Source organism: Oncorhynchus keta, chromosome 14 (genome assembly GCF_023373465.1).
Source record: "Oncorhynchus keta strain PuntledgeMale-10-30-2019 chromosome 14, Oket_V2, whole genome shotgun sequence".
In the NCBI taxonomy this organism is placed as follows: Eukaryota; Metazoa; Chordata; class Actinopteri; order Salmoniformes; family Salmonidae; genus Oncorhynchus; species Oncorhynchus keta.
The window spans coordinates 50,391,921-50,406,591 of NC_068434.1; the positions used below are offsets into that span (position 1 = coordinate 50,391,921).

At 41.1% G+C, this 14,671-nt stretch overlaps 1 long non-coding RNA gene across 1 annotated transcript; it reads left to right on the top strand.

The window, feature by feature from the left end:
• Nucleotides 1-579: 579 nt before the first annotated feature.
• LOC118394277 (uncharacterized) lies at nucleotides 580-7,539 on the top strand. The gene is made up of 3 exons (XR_004827716.2): nucleotides 580-759; nucleotides 4,342-5,803; nucleotides 5,937-7,539. It is a non-coding gene; the product is annotated as an uncharacterized LOC118394277 (long non-coding RNA).
• The last annotated feature ends 7,132 nt before the right edge of the window (nucleotides 7,540-14,671 follow it).

The following is a 14,671-nucleotide window of genomic DNA, read 5'->3' on the forward strand; positions in this document are numbered from 1 at the left end:
GTTCTTCCAAATATCTTCAATATGCACCTCAGAATTGGATAAGGATGCCGCAGTTGCATCCCCGATGTGTCGGTCTTCACTTGTAGCCTGTGAGAAAGACCAGAGCACGTGATAGAGAGCCATCTTGAGGCAATGTGCAACAAACAACTCATCAGTAAGTATTCTATTCACATTGAAAGGAAAAGGAAAGGTCTCAGTTATAACTCGGATAGTTCATTACAGTAGGCTCTTTTTTGAAAGATAATATTGAGTGTGACGATGTGACGAACAATGTCTGATTTACAGTTTGGAATGGTCTTGACAAAACATTTCTTTGAGGGGGTGCATGCTAAGAGTGAACATCTTACAGCTGATATACTATGTGGCAAAGAAGGGGGTCGAGTGATAAATGTCAGAGCAGAACTAATAAACGGGCTCTGCCCTATCACTAAAATGGCCACCCCGAATCAGAACTACAGATCACAAAATTGCTGACGGCCAAAACTACAATTCCCAGAAGCAAGGGGAACCCTCAGTAGGTGGGGCTGACCCACAGATAAAGGGTCAAGAAGAGAGAGAAAGGGCTGGAAGGATCTGTGAACCATAGAGAAAGATACGATATATATCGGCTGGATTTACCGTGTATGAGCTGGACTGTTTGGACTTACCTGTTGGCATTTGGACCTGGACCTACCGAGAACCCAATTCCTGTACCGAACCCTGCTATCTTTGACCTTGTCTGCGGCCTGGGTGGATCAGGATATAGAAACAAACACACAGGTACTGTTCTGTTCGAAAGAACTCTCATTCTAGGGTGATTTTTGGTGACAATATCCCACTTACTTTGTGAAAAACGCTCCTAATCTTGAAGAGATTTGCCACAACTAATTGTATGTCTTTGAAGAGTTGAGAGAGTATTCCTTATTTTCTTTACCCAACTAGTACATCTACTCAATAAAATGGAAATGCTTCTTTAAACTTTTTTGTTGTCTGATTGCCCCTAAGCCTCCAGACCTGTCCCTTTTATTGTCTGCCACGCTCTTTTTTAATGTGTTGTGACGTCCTTTGTGAGGATCCACAAAGTTGTTTTTGGTTGACTGTCTGGTGACTGTAACCTAGCCTATTCAGAGACCTGACATATGCTCCCTAGCAGTCACTCAGAATGGTGGAACCTCTTCGGAACCTCTTCTCACATGTCGTCTGATAGGGATAAACGGTTCTCCACCATTTTGAATAACTGGGCGCCGTCAGTTATGTTTGACCTCCATCATCCCAAACACCCATCCCTGTTTTCTCCACATTGTCCCCATCCTTCCACGATTGTACTGAAAGATAGGAACAAGTGCGTATCGTTATTTTGTGAAATGGAGTTGGCCAGTGGTTAGTCATGCTTTTAAATGGTGGACCCGAAACATGATCCTATGAAACAAACACATCTCAGTGATGTTATCAAATAATTCTGTACACAAAATGGGTAAGCTCTATTTTTTTTTCATATCAAATGTTATTGTTCACATATACATATTTAGCAGGTGTTATTGCGGGTGTAGCGAAATACTTGTGTTCCTAGCCCAAAAGTGCAGTAGTATTTAACAATTCACACCAATCTAAAAGTAAAATAATGGAATTAAGAAATATATAAATATTAGGATGAGCAATGTCTGTGTGGCATTGACTAAATACAGTATATGAAATGAGTTAATCAGTATGTAAACCTTGTTAAAGTGACCAGTGATTCCATGTCTATGTACATAGGGCAGAAGCCTCTAAGGTGCTGGGTTGAGCAAATGGGTGGTAGCTGGCTAGTGATGGCTATGTAACAGTTTGATGGCCTTGAGATATAAGCTGTTTTTCAGACTCTCGGGCCCAGTTTTGATGCACCTGTACTGACCTCGCCTTTTGGATGATAGCGGGGTGAATAGGCCGTGGCTTGGGTGGTTGTTGCCCTTGATAATCTTTTTTGCCTTCCTGTGACATCAGGGGCTAAAGGTGTCCTGGAGGGCAGGTAGTTTGATATCGATGATGTGTTGGGCAGACCGCACCACCCTCTGGAAAGCCCTGCGGTTGCGGGCAGTGCAGTTGCTGTACCACGTGGTGATACAGCCCGACAGATTGCTCTCAATTGTACATCTGTAAAAGTTTGAGGGTCTTAGGGGCCAAGCTGAATTTCTTCAGCCTCCTGAGGGTGAAGAGGCACTGTTGCACCAACTTCACCACACTGTCTGTACGCTGAGGAACTTGAAGCTTTTCACCTTCTCCACTGAGGTCCCGACGATGTGAATAGGGGCTTGCTCTCTCTGTTGTGTCCTGAAGTCCATGATTATTATGACGATTACAGGGACTGAGTCACTGGCTTACTGGGGCTCTCTCATACCATCCCCGGGAGGGGTGCGTCACCTGAGTGGGTTGAGTCACTGATGTGATCATCCTGTCTGGGTTGCCCCCCTTGGGTTGTGCCGTGGCGGAGATCTTTGTAGGCTATACTCAGCCTTGTCTCAGGATGGTAAGTTGGTGGTTGAAGATATTCCTCTAGTGGTGTGGGGGCTGTGCTTTGGCAAAGTGGGTGGGGTTATATCGGATGGGGCCACAGTGTCTCCTGACTCCTCCTGTCTCAGCCTCCAGTATTTATGCTGCAGTAGTTTGTGTGTCGGGGGGCTAGGGTCAGTTTGTTATATCTGGAGTACTTCTCCTGTCCTATTCGGTGTCCTGTGAATTTAAGTGTGCTCTCTCTTTCTCTCTCTCGGGGGACCTGAGCCCTAGGACCATGCCTCAGGACTACCTGACATGATGACTCCTTGCTGTCCCCAGTCCACCTGTGCTGCTGCTCCAGTTTCAACAGTTCTGCCTTATTATTATTGGACCATGCTGGTCATTTATGAACATTTGAACATCTTGGCCATGTTCTGTTATAATCTCCACCTGGCACAGCCAGAAGAGGACTGGATCCTCTCTACGTTTCTTCCTAGGTTTTGGCCTTTCTAGGGAGTTTTTCCTAGCCACCGTGCTTCTACACCTGCATTGCTTGCTGTTTGGGGTTTTAGGCTGGGTTTCTGTACAGCACTTTGAGATATCAGCCCAAACTCCCACACTTGTTCTGTTTTTATTCCTTTAATGTCCTTGTTTTTTGAGGTGGGAGTTGAGCAGGGTCTGTGTTTTGTTTACCTCTGAATCAGAAGACTGACTATACCGGCACACTTTACAGTGACAAAACAAGGGTTTTTAATTTGATTTGAAGGTTGTACAATGTAACATGAATATCTAGACTTAGGAATGCCACCCATTAGATAAAATACCAAAAGGTTCTGTATTTCACTGAAAAAATAAATCGTTTTATTTTCTAAATTATAGTTTCCGGATTCGACCATATTAATGACCAAAGGCTTGTATATCTGCTTGTTGTTATAATTAAGTCTATGATTTGATATTTGATAGAGCAGTCTGACTGAGCGGTGGTAGTTAGCAGCAGGTTCGTAAGCATTCATTCAAACAGCACTTTCATGCGTTTTGCCAGCAGCTCTTCCCTGTGCGTCAAGCATTGAGCTGTTTATGATTTCAAGCCTATCAACTCCCGAGATAAGGCTGGTGTAACTGATGTGAAATGGTTAGCTAGTTAGCGGGGTGCGCGCTAATAGCGTTTCAAACGGCACTAGCTCTGAGACTTGGAGTAGTTCTTCCCCTTGCTCTGCATGGGTAATGCTGCTTCGAGGGTGGCTGTTGTCTGTGTTCCTGGTTTGAGCCCAGGTAGGGGCGAGGAGAGGGACGGAAGCTATACTGTTACACTGGCAATTAAGTGCCTAAAAGAACATACAATAGTCAAAGGTATATGAAATACAAATGGTATAGAGAGAAATCGTCCTATAAATACTATATTAACTACAACCTAAACTCTTACCTTGGAATATTGAATTCTTATGTTAAAAGAAACCACCAACTTTCATATGTTCTCATGTTCTGAGCAAGGAACTTAAACGTTAGCTTTTTTACATGGCACATATTGCACTTTTACTTTCTTCTCCAACACTTCATTATTTATTTGAGGCTAAATACATTTTTGTTGATGTATTATATTTTAAGTTAAAATGAGTGTTCATTCAGTATTGTTGCAATTGTTATTATTACAAATGTTTAAAAAAAAAATTATATGCGTATCCGAGCTTCTGGGCCAGAGTAGCAGGCCGTTTACTTTGGGCACGCTTTTCATCCAAAAATCTGAATACTGCCCCCTACCCTAGTGAAGTTAATGATTTTTTTAATGACTACCTCATCTCAAGGCACTGTAATAATGTTATCAATAATAAAAACAGAATGGTGTCACCTATAAGAGACAGTTGTTTTATAAAAACATTCTATCTTGTTTTTTAGGTGGTTTGTTATCCATGGTGCTGTGGATGCTTACAGCAGGCTTGTGTTTCTAAAGGCCCCTGGCAACAGGAGTGCCACAGTCATGGAGTCATTTGAAGCAGCCATCACCAGCTATGGAGTACTATCCCGGGTGAGATGTCATCGGGGTGGTGCAAACAACCACATCGGTGCCTTCATGGAGCAGTTCAGGGATGGTGAGAGGGGAAGTGCCCTCAGGAAGGAGCACTCGCAACCAGAGCATAGAGCTGCTGTGGGGGGACGTCTGGCATGGAGTCTCCAACGTTTACAATTCTTGGAGTTCACCTTCTGTCACAGGCGTAAAGAGATCTGTTGTGCCAGTCAGTGGAACCACCATGGGCTGAGGACTGAACAATGGCAGTCAGCTCTGCAGTTGTTCGTATCGGGTTCCCTGGTAATTTTGAGCGCCTATCTGACCCTTGGACTGGATTTTGTTCGCCCCAGCTTCAACCACATCACCTCAGCTCCTCCAACCAGCACCCCCACCTCAGCTCCTCTAACCAGCATCACCTCAGCTCCTCTAACCAGCATCACTTAAGCTCCTCCAACCAGCACCACCACCTCAGCTCCTCCAACCACTAGCGCCTCAGCTCTTTACTGGTCGGATGGGGTGATTGTGCCACAAATCCAGTTCACCATCAGCAACACACAGATGGAACTGTTGCGAACAATGAATCCATTGGAAGGCCCCAGAGGCAGCCTGGGAGTTTAAATTCTACAGAGGGCTATGGCAATTATATCTTCAGCGGCACTCGTTCCTTTTGAATCAGTTAAATTTTATAATACTAACTAAACTGTTTGAGGTAACATTCCCCCTCTAGGGACCCTGCGTGCCGCAGGGGTCTAAGGCACTGCATCGCACCGATCCTGGGCTGTTTCACAACCAGTCGTGCTCGGGAGTCCCATAGGGCGGGGGCACAATTGGCCCAGCATCGTACGGGTTATAGTGGAGGGTTTGGCTGAGGTAGACAGTCATTGTAAATAAGAATTTGTTCTTAACTGACTTGCCTAGTTAAATAAACATTATGATTTGGTCTCTATAAAGGTACTACAGACGTATCTTAACAAAGAGTGTCAAGGTGTATGGTCCCTCGGTGGGTTCAGAGAAATATCTTTGTGTTGAGGTTACTTGACAACTTGTGCTGAACTGGAGTGGACCTTGACCAGAGTCGAAGCAGTAAGAGACCTGCCCAAAAGCTAAGTACTTCTCCATTCAACATATTCCCCTCCTATCCATTTACCTTTGATTTTGAATGACCTTATCACACATTTCCCTGTTGAGTTGTGGATTTATCTACTATTATTCATAGTTTTCTTTGCCATTACTGTATTCCTGCGTTTGGAAACCCCTTACACCCTCCTTGACACTCTGTATGATTGGGTCTCTAGAAATGTATGACAGATCTTCAACTCTAAACGGATGGGGCCCAGAGTTTAGACACAGGTGATCTTAACAATCGTAAAGTACTTCTCCAATTTAAGATATACGGCCTATGGTTGAGATCAATTGTATTTTGCTCTATGGTGCTTTAGCACAACAGCCCCATCTGCTGACACAATATTTGTCTTCCACTCAGTACAACACAACCCAGGAGAGAGGCCTACTGCAAGCACTGGATTCGAGCCTTCAGTGTGCCTGCCAGTCGGAGGTCAACCAAACATTCTGAATGGACATTATTAAAACAGAACTTTACCTTTTTTTAATGCCCAATTGGGACTTTTATAAATTGTTAAAACAAATAATCATGTAACTTCCTATAGTTAAAAAAACATGTAGATAGGGGTTCTGTTCTGTCCCTGTTACACTTTATATCATGGTGATTAACAGCAACCTACTATATTACAGTTAGTAACATAACATTGTAACATAACATTGTTGACACATTGTGGTTGACATTGTGGGTGCCGGGCTCTCAACCCTGTTCCGGGAGAGCTACCGTCTTGTAGGTTCCCAAAAGGGGAGCTGTCACTTAATGCAATGGATGGGAAGCCTTCTTATTGCATGTAGTTCTAATTAAATTATAATGGCTGAAATTAATTTATTCTTAAATGTAGGACATCAAATTATCAGATTTGGATGAATTGGCTGTCATATGGCAGCAGTACTTCAGTCAATATCAGCAAAGGATTTTGGTTGAGTGTAGTGTTACTAAAAAAACAACCATAAAACACCAAGACAAACTATGGACTGTATCATTTAATATTAGTGATCATTAAGTGAACAATAACAGCCAATATGGAAATACAGTGCATTTGGAAAGTATTCAGACCCCTTGACTTTTTACGCATTTTGTTACATCAGAGCCTTATTCTAAAATGTATTAAATAAATATGTAGCGTCATACCTAAGACTTGATTGTGTAATTGCTGCCGAAGATGCTTCAGCAAAGTACTGAGTAAAGGGTCTGAATACTTCAATTTTTTTAATACAATATAGATTTGCAAAAATGTGAACCTGTTTTTGCTATGTCATTATGGGGTATTATGTGTAGATTGAGGGGGCAAAAAATATTATATCCATTTTAGAATAAGGCTGTAACGTAAGAAAGTCAAGGGGTCTGAATACTTTCCGAATGCTCTGTACTAACAATACAGAGATGTAAGTAGATAAATGTTGATGTGCAGTTACATTTTCAAACACTCAATTGCTACTGTAGTTTAGTGCTACTAGATACAATTCTGTGTTGTAGAAATGTTGTAATGCAACACAAAAATGTGGGGAATTCACAATCCCTGGAGGTCATGAAGTCATTGTAGGTGCTATGAAGAGGGAGCCTTAGTTTCTCAGCACACATGTTTGCCTCTGGGTACTTTTTCTTCTACTGCCCAGAGAGACATCTTCGCGCTGTGTGGAGGAATTTGATGGTCGGGGTGTCCTCAAACCCCAGGGGTGGCACCACTGTTGCTCCAGTAGCAAACTCCAACACCATTTCCACTGTGAGAGGAGGGCATTTTAAAATGCACATTTTAAATCACAAAATGGAATAATATGCAGTTAGCGATTTTAAACTTGAACATTTTAACTACTATCTTACATTGTACCTCTGGCAGCCAGTTGAACCAGTGGTAGATGGTGTCGTTCTCCAAACACTACTGGTTCCCGCCATGTATGGAATGGGTTACTTTAAACAGGTCCCTGGCAGTGGGAGGCTTTGTGGAATGTCATGACGTTGCACCCTTTGGGTACTGAAAGCCCCCCTCTCCCTGTCTCCTACACCCAGGCTGCTGTGGTCAGAGAGAGGTCGTAAATTACAGGAGATTATCTCCTCATGGCCACAGTATAGAGAGAGAGAGTGAATTTTCAGAGAACAAAGGAATTTCTTCCACCTCACAGAACTTGAGGTCCGAACAACATTTATGTTCTGGAGAAGGTATAAAAGATCGGTGAAGAATCTAGCTACGAACTGGTCCGTTTGGTACAATTTTGTGAAACTCATGGGAGACGATACGGCCACATTACCATAACTCTGTTTATATAATGGCCTCAGATATGAAGTTTCCATCTAATTGTTGTATAAAATGAATGAGTGACGATGATACTGTTTGTAAAATTGTGTAATGTGATTTTGGACTGTTTAATGAAGGAAACTCCAATTCCCTTTTTGAGGTGAACTAAATTAGAGGACCGCACATGAGCCCAGTTCGGACCTGGCGTCATGAGACAGCCTTTTTCTGCTCTCCCGAATAAAACCCTCACTTTGAGAATTTCTCAACAGACCATGTTGCTCTCAATTACGAGAGGACAAAGGTTGCAGACCAGCTTACCTTGATAACGAGAGGGCCAAGTTGAGACCAGACTGCTGAATCTTTTAACCATCCCACGTGGTTAAACTCTTAGACAATCGATACCGACAGAATAAGAACAAGTCGTTGATATTAATTACTAGTCTGCAGCTAGGAATTTGGTATCATTGAACTCAAAGAACTGATAACTGCCGAAATATCTATCCATAATGACATGAATGAATGTTACTGAACTATCCATTCTAACCCCGACAGAGAGGGCGGACAAACTCCAACAGAAACACACTTTTCAACAGAGACCCCAACGACACACTGAGCATAAATATATATATATATATTGATTGCAATTGTTCCCCAAATGAGTGAGTGTTCATGTGCAAAGGATTAGCATTTAAATTGTTATAATTATCAACTGTGCGTTGTCTTCTCTCAGTCGAACCCCACTTCCCTTTTGTACACCAAGTCGCGATGCCAGTTTATCCCACTAGGGGATAACTCCGTTATCATTTCCTTGTAACTACTGTTTGTTTATGCATTTCTGTGAATTACTTAGTTAAATAATTTATTTACTAAGACAATTGATGTATGGATGACTGATAGTGAAGACTGGGTTCGTGCAGATTAGCCAACAATTTACAATGTTTGGAATGAGACTAACGTGAGGTAAAATAAGAATAAGTCATTAATCAGAAGACTAATTGATCAGAAATAAAATATCTTAAAAGTTATGAGGAATATTCTAACTTTGTAATCTTAATATTTTCCTTGGTGCCCCGACTTCCTAGTTAATTACAGTTACATGATTAATCAGTTTAATCGCGTAATAATAATTACAGATTATTGGCATCATTATACTAAAAATTAAAGACACGGCGGGAGTCCACAAAAAACTGCTCGGAGGCTGTCTGGGTGGTTCCCCAATGCCTCGAGCAGCCCAAGAGAGTTGAGACCATATTTGAACCTGTTATGGTTTAGAGACTGTATGTATATTTCGTTATAGACGTTTCATCTCCTGTGGCAAAAATAAGTATTGAATTAATCTGTTTTGTGAATGAAAATGTTTCCTGTTGGAATGTGTGTGATTAACATATTTACTAAAATATTATATACATTCTCCTGTTCTGCAGCTAGAGAGATTGTAGGCATCGTCTTGGAGATGCCGTATCTCCTGTCTTTCCTCTAGAGACTGAAATCAATACAGGTAAAGCCATTCTGATAGTTAAATTACAATGAGAATCCTATAATGAATATTATACTTTTATAATTTGATGCTAAAAGTGGAAACGGTCATTTAATGTTCCAAACCTCATGTCACTGAAGCTTGTGAGGTAACAGGGAGGTCTATCTCCATAGGCAGAGTCTCTGTCTGAGGTTTTCTCCCTTACAGTTTCCTTTAACATATAAATACAAGAAATCACTAGTTGATCAATTATTTTAAAACTTTTGTACACAGAGGGAAATCCAGTTTATTTTCAAATTAATTAATTACCTATGGCACTTATCACATGACATAAAGCTCAATCAACCTCCCCCTTCCTAACTCATAAACGATCAAATACCTTCAATCTTAAGTACAGAGCAGACCTCCCTAGCCCAGCTGATTTGATTGCAGCTAGACACATGCTGTCCAGCTGTAGGGGAAAGAGCCTCATCCTGTCTGTCTTAAAGGCCTATACATTTGGATTCACCCAAAACCTAAAAGAAGCTGCTCTCCTCCTGGCCACGGGGCACTTTGATCTGCCTCACAGGATACTCTAAAGATACTGCGATATGGAAACATTATTTAAATATAATAAAAATTATCATAATATAAAACAGGGAAACAGTCCATGATCTGTAAATCAGTAAAATAACCTTTTATGTCTGTTAAATCACGAGAGAGATTCACACCCAGCTTACTTGCAAAGCAAGCACTGTGCACCGCACTGTTTGTCCTCATGTACTGCATGGATATAGGGAAAATGTACCTATCCTGTTCAACTGCTGGATGGTAGGGTCAGGGATCAGGCAAACCCTCAGTTATCAGCCTGCTTCTCCCGGTTTGCCACCTTTGGACTCCAGGATTAATCAGTCTCCTGAATCATTGAAATCTTACATGTGCAAATGTTATAAAAGTTACAGCGATATCCCATCTGGTTTAGGTTTTTTTTTTTACTAGGCAAGTCAGTTAAGAACAAATTTTTATTTTCAATGATGGCCTAGGAACAGTGGGTTAACTGCCTGTTCAGGGGCAGAACGACAGATTTTTGTACCTTGTCAGCTCGGTGATTTGAACTTGCAACCTTTCGGTTACTAGTCCAATGCTCTAACCACTAGGCTACCCTGCCGCTTAATGGGACTATCATTTATTTTTTCAACTGGCCCAAAACACACCTTCAGGCTGTGTAAGAGCTATTTGACCAAGAAGGAGAGTGATATAGTGCTTCATCAGATGACCTGACCTGTCCGCAATCATTTGACCTCAACCCAATTGAGATGGTTTGGGATGAGTTGGACCGCAGCGTGAAGGAAAAGCAGCCAACAAGTGCCCAGCATATGTGGGAACTCATTTAAGACTGTTGGAAAAGCCTTTTGCATGAAGCTGGTTGAGAGAATGCCAAGAGTGTGCAAAGCTGTCATCAAGGCAAAGGATGGCTATATATATATATATATATATATATATTATATATATACTCTAAACTAAACGTCAAACTCTAATGTCCAAATATTGGACATTGGAACAGTATTTCTGCCATCCAAATGCTTGGAACGGTTGGTGGGGATCTAAAGAATAATCATGTTAGTGTTTATTATTTTGTGATGTCATTAACTTCTTGGTGACAGGCAGTATTTTCACGTTCGGATGTAATGCATGCCCAAATTCAACTGCCTGCTACTCATCCCCAGAAGATAAGATATGTATATTATTAGTCGAGTTGGATAGAAAACACTGACGTTTCTAAAACTGTTTGAATCATGTCTGTGAGTATAACAGAACTTATGTAGCAGTCGAAACCCCGAGGAAAAAACATTCCAATTTTTATTTTTGAGGTCACTCTTTTCATTGGGAATCCAGATTTCTAAGGGACTTTCTTGCAGTTCCTTCCGCTTCCACTGGATGTCACTAGTCTTTAGAAATTGGTTGAGGTTTTTCCTTTGTGTAATGAAGAAGTAGCCCTGTTCAAAACGAGGGTCACTTCAAGTGTACAGTTTGTTAGAGGCGCGTGACCAGAAGGTAGTGTCAGTTTGTTTTCTACCTGTATTGAACACAGATCATTTTGTCTATTTATTTACGTAAAAAAAATACCTAAAGTTGTATTACAAAAGTAGTTTGTAATGTTTTGGCAAAGTTTACTGGTAACTTTTGAGATATTTTGTAGTCACGTTGCGCAAGTTGGAACCGGTGTTTTTCTGAATCTAATGCGCCATTTTGGATATCGACGGAATTAATCGATCAAAAGGACCATTTGTGATGTTTATGGAACATATTGGAGTGCCAACAGAAGAAGCTCGTCAAAGGTAAGGCATGATTTATATTTTTATTTCTGCGTTTTGTGTTGCGCCTGCAGGGTTGAAATATGTTCTCTCTCTGTTTACTGAGGTACTACTCTTAGATAATAGCATCGTTTGCTTTTGCTGAAAAGCCTTTTTGAAATCTGACATGTTGGCTGGATTCACAACACGTGTAGCTTTAATTTGCTATCTTACATGTGTGATTCCATGAAAGTTTGATTTTTATAGTAATTTACTTGAATTTGGCACTCTGCATTATCTCTGGCTTTTGGCCAGGTGGAACGCTAGTGTCCCACATATCCCAGAGAGGATGGTATAACTAAATAACTATCTCTGAAGGTGTACACATTCTAGTTGTCAGCTTTACATCTAAATGTTGTATAAATATAAGTATGACAATACTTTTGTGAAGATAGCAATGTGATTTTAGCCTTCTAAATGAATTGTTTTTCATCTAAACTTGTACCCAGTCAGTAGCCACGCCCCAGTGAGCTCAGAGTTCGTGCCAGAATGCTTAAAGGACTTACTAAGAATTAACATACTAGACCAAGTAGACGGACAGTGTGAACTGGAACTTAAAACTACAAGACCAGTGTGAGCGGAACGTTACGAAATGGTTAGAAGCTCTGAAACTCTCAATCTCTACAGAAGAAGATAACTTACCAAGGAGACTGTGGTGCAGCTGTGCATGTAAAAAGTGGTCCTAGAACTTTGACTAAAAGACTTGGAGGGAAGGAAGACAATCCCCTTTGAGACAACTGTTGGTACGTCTGAAGTATCTATCTAACGAACACTCCAAGTCCATAGAATCTCTACAACTAAGGACATTGTGACCTCTGGTGGACAACCAGAGCCTTTCATTACCTATAGACGGATCTATTGGTTTCAACAGAGATCGACAGAGAAAAACAGCTACGCGTAAGTATATATATATATATATTATTGCATTCCTAATCCGAATGAGCGGGTGTTAGGGTGCTATGTATTCATATTTCCGTGACCGTAACTTCCAAATGTATGTAAGATAAGTTGACTCCATCTTTCCCCACCCCCTCTTCCCATTGTGTAACAAGCCGTCATATCATGTCAGTCCACTAGGGACTTCTCATGTAAGTATGTCTATTCTGTTATTATTTAGTTAGTTAATAAATAAATACATTTGTGTAGTACTGAATATTCAAAAGGGATGGGGTTCTTGTGGATCCATGGGTTATGCGACATTCAAAATGAGACTGAGGTAGTAATTGACTGTTATTGATGTAAGAGATATCTGTATATTCTTAGAGTTGAAGTCGGGAGATAGTAACTCATTAAACAACTTTTCCCATGGTGCCCCAAATTCCTAATGAGTTAGTTGTTACATGATTCATTGAATCAAGTAACAATTAATCAAACATTTTATGCCACGTTTATATTATTCTATTTTGTTGGACTTGAGCGATACTTCTGCCTAGCCTGTGCATGCGCACATGGAAAAGTATCGCTTGAGTCCAACAAAATGGAATATTGCAGATTAAGTTGGTTCTTCAGATTGGAGCATAGAAAGCGGTGAAACACTACAAACTCAGTGTTTGTCAAACAAAAGAAACTCAGTTCTTGGTTCAGTCTACTCCACTGGACCCAGAGTTACAGTAGGAACATTGGTACACTTAATTGTTGCTGTATTGTCTCCTGCTCGCTTCTCAAACATGGCAATCAACAAATTATATAAATAAATAAAGCCGCAGCCAAGTTTGTAGTGTCCTCCATATGGCATCCTATCCCCGTAGTGCACTACTTTTGACCAGGACCCATAGTGCACTTTATAGGGAATAGGGTGCCATTTGGGATGCAGCTTAAGAGTCACTCAGTCAGCAAGGAATCATGAACAATAAATGTTGTATTTTTTAAAATAGATTTTACACCCCCCATAGAACACTCACTCCCCACTAGGTGCTATCTAGAACCTAAAAGGGTTCTTCGGCTGTCCCCATAGGAGAACCCTTTGAAGAACTAGTTCCAGGTAAAAACCTTTTTGGTTCCAGGTAGAACCCTTTTCGGATCCATGTAGAACCCTTTCCACAGAGGGTTCTACATGGAACCAAAAAGGGTTTTCTTATCGGGACAGCTGAAGAACCCTTTTGGAACCCTTTTTTTCTAAGAGCGTAGTTTGCCAAAACCTATTCCCTCGAAGCGGGGGAAAAACACCAGTTGAACAGGAAACTCTGTGTCCTGCAAGTCCTGACTTGAACTTGTTTCCACATCCGACCAGAGTGTAGGGTGCAGGCAGAGAAATCAATATCTCAGGAAAATGGTTGGCTAGATGGATAGTGGTCTGGAGGACACCCAATCCTCAGTTTGTGTGCTCTCTGCAAATAATATTACTTGACCTTATGTCCTCAAGTTCAGGTAAATGTATATTTTAACCTCTCATCTTTCCTAAACTTGTAGAAATACCTTTTAAGTAATTGTTTAAGTGAATTGCAATTGCATATTGCTGGCCCTAAATTTGACCAGTGACTGTGGCTTTCATTTGAAATTATAAAATGTGTATTAAAGTAGTAAAAAGTTTAGTATTTGATCGCATATTCATAGCACAACAATGACTACATCAAGCTTGTGATTCTACAAATTTGTTGGATGCATTTGCTGTTAGTTTTGGTTGTATTTCAGATTATTTTGGTAAATGAGTGAGAAAGTTACATACATGATGCACATGTATCTACCATCTTTGTTGTAGTCATTCCTATTGTATGATTGTCACTGCTCTCTACTGTTCTGTAGGTGACAGTACACAGTCGCGTCCACCAGCTGGCCCTATATGCAGGTGCAGTAGCAATTACTAAGCCCTTTGTCCGGGCCCATAGGGCATTTAGCAGCTTGATGTGCCCCCTGGACAGGACAGTAGTCTAATGCAGGGACATGCGCTCAATCCATCTCCTAAATGCCAAGCAGAGAGGCATCAGAACCCATCTTTAAAGTACACCTCGACCTGGGATCAAACCTTCTAATCTTAGTGAGGGCACTAACCACAACTTCCAGTGTCCTTTGGGCTGTGGAATAGCTTGACAGTTTATGCGATTAAATGATACGAGGC